This window comes from Suricata suricatta, chromosome 9 (genome assembly GCF_006229205.1).
Source record: "Suricata suricatta isolate VVHF042 chromosome 9, meerkat_22Aug2017_6uvM2_HiC, whole genome shotgun sequence".
NCBI classification, from domain to species: domain Eukaryota; kingdom Metazoa; phylum Chordata; class Mammalia; order Carnivora; family Herpestidae; genus Suricata; species Suricata suricatta.
The window spans coordinates 43917324-43919831 of record NC_043708.1 but is presented as its reverse complement, the minus strand read 5'-3'; the positions used below and the strand labels follow the sequence as shown (position 1 = coordinate 43919831).

At 41.3% G+C, this 2508-nt stretch overlaps 1 long non-coding RNA gene across 2 annotated transcripts; it reads right to left on the bottom strand.

Annotated features, from left to right (window-relative positions):
• Positions 1 to 738: 738 nt before the first annotated feature.
• Positions 739 to 1654, bottom strand: LOC115301027. 2 transcript variants are annotated; one of them, XR_003912945.1, is made up of 3 exons: positions 1572 to 1654; positions 1132 to 1262; positions 739 to 957 (listed from the first exon to the last, which is right to left on the bottom strand). It is a non-coding gene; the product is annotated as an uncharacterized LOC115301027 (long non-coding RNA). The 2 variants fall into 2 exon arrangements; XR_003912946.1 differs by having other exon boundaries at positions 1132 to 1257; positions 1572 to 1646.
• Positions 1655 to 2508: the final 854 nt, after the last annotated feature.

Sequence of the window (2508 nt, the reverse complement as noted above, 5' to 3'; positions counted from 1 at the left end):
GATCATCCCCATTTTGTAGACAATCCCTTGTTCTTCCTTCCTTCCTCACCCAAAAATTTCCACAATTCCAAGATTGTTGCAAGAAGTGGAGTGATAAGTGAGAGGGATAGAGAGGTTTAAGGATGGGGCCTCTGGGTGGTTCAGTCAGTAAACATCTAACTCTTGATTTTGGCTCAAGTCATGATCTCACAGTTCATGAGTTTGAGCCCCACTTCAGGCTCGATGCTGATGGTGTGGAGACTGCTTGGGATTCTCTTTCTCCTCTCTGCTTCTTTCTCTCTCATACTCTCTTTCTCTCAAAATAAATAAACAAACTTTAAAAAGAGAGAAGTTCAAGAACTACACTCTTGGGGTAATCTCTGACTTCTAGTTCTAATTAATCCAATCTATGAATCAGTTAGGTAGCATACATATGTTCTCTCTCCTCTATAAAACATGGACTCAGCCAACTCAGACTATCCTGAATTTCCAACAGAAGAATAAATAACTTTTTTTTGAGAGACAGAGAGAGAGAGGCAGGGGCAGAGAGAGAGGAAGAGAGAGTGGAGAGAACAGAGAATTCCAGGCTCTGCACTGTCAGCGTGGAGCTTGACGTGGGGCTCAATTCCATGAACCGTGAGATCACCACCTGAGCCAAAATCAGGAGTAGGAAGTTCAACTGACCAAACCACCTAGGAGCGCAAGAATAGTAACTTTTAAAATAAGCACACTTACACAAAGTCTTTGTGTGTAGGCAGATTTTACTAAAGTTTTAATGAAATGAAGGGGATTTCAATCAGGTTTGCAAACAACATATGATTAAGAACAAGCCACCTCTGCTCCTAAAAGTCTTCATGGCCATCTCTATTTTTCACCCCCACGTAGCACATCAGGTTTCCCCAGTTGGGCTGGCCTTTTTTCCTTTCCTGTTGTCCCACATCTGTCTTCTACCATCATCTCCTCTGCCATGACATGACCCTAATCAAAAATGACCAAAGTGATAGGTTAGGGTTAGCTTCATGGTCATATCTTTAAGTACTAAATACTCTTGTTCTGATTATGAAGGAGACCTTTGACTAGACCTTTCTTCAAAACAGGATTTGAAATACTGATTGAAGTAATATAGACCCTTAGTTAAAAGAAAGACACTACCTGTGATGTCTTGGCAACAATGTTTTGGTTCTTCCAAGAGACAGAAATTCTCTTCCTATCTGTACTTCTGCTTAATCCCACATTCATAGGCTTTTCCAAATAGTGGCCCATGTTTGACAAACTGCTCTGTGCTTATAAGAAGTTAACAGGAAGGGGAAAAAAACACGTTAAACACTTTTTAATTGCAATAATTTTTTTTTTTTGTAGGTTAAAGAGTGTGCTTTTGTGTTCTGGTCTTTTTTCTCTTTCTCTCTTCTAATTAAGCAGGGTAAGATCTGAAAAATGCTTCTTCCAGTGATAAGGAAGAAGTAGGATTAACAGATAGCGAAGGGAGAAAGAGTGAAGGAGAGAAGGAGGGAAGGAGGGGAGGAGGGAAAGAGAGAGAGAGACTTCCGGGGAAAGCCTTAAAGGCAAGTTTCTTATCAGATTTAATATTTTACAGAGATGATTCTTTTCTTCAGCAACAACACACTTCAAGGGTCATTTTCTTTGAAAGGCTACAGGCCAAATATTTGTGGGCTGTCCAAACCATGAATTAAAGTGATTTGGCCCATAACTACTACTAACTATAACAATCAAAATGTCATGGCGACGAATGGTTCTCCTGCAGCAAATCAGAACGCAGGCATGTGAACTCATTCCCCTTAGAATCTCCATCTCAGCTTCCTTGACGTTACATTCTTTCTGAGCCTTTGTTTAAAAGCATTTTCACCAATTCCGGTTCCTAGAACCAATAATGCTTGTCTAATACTCAGAAGTCTTTTTTGTAAGTTTATATATTTTGAGAGACAGAGCACGTGAGCCGAGGAGGGGCAGAGGGAGAGGGAGAGAGAGAATCCCAAGCAGGTTATGCGCTGCCACCATAGAGCCCGGCTTGAACCCAGGAACTGTGAGATCATGACCTGAGCCGCAGTCAAGAGCAGGATGGCTAAGCAACCGAGAGCCACCCAGGTGCCCCTAATAATCAGAAGTCTTAATAACGTTGGGGACAGTATGGGAACTGCCTTTTCAGGTTTTTCCACTATGTGGGGAATGGAGAAGTCAGGTTATCGTACTGCGAGTCTCTAACCATCATAACAGAGGAGAGTATCTACCAAGTTCTCAGCCTTGGGATGGATTAAGTTGCTGCCTGATTTCTATTCCTTTCCAATCGGCCAAAAACAAAATTGTTGGTCTACTATTCATGTAAAATCTGCTTATTAAGCTCATCCACAATTAAATGAACACAAATAAAAATACCACCGAGAGACTTCTTTTTTTCATCCAACAGATTAAGTAAATGAGAACATGCGGCAACACCCAGTTTAAGCGGCTGTGTCAGGATAAGAGCACTGACGGAACATGAAAGGTTGCAGTACAGTTTCAGGATCCAAGAAA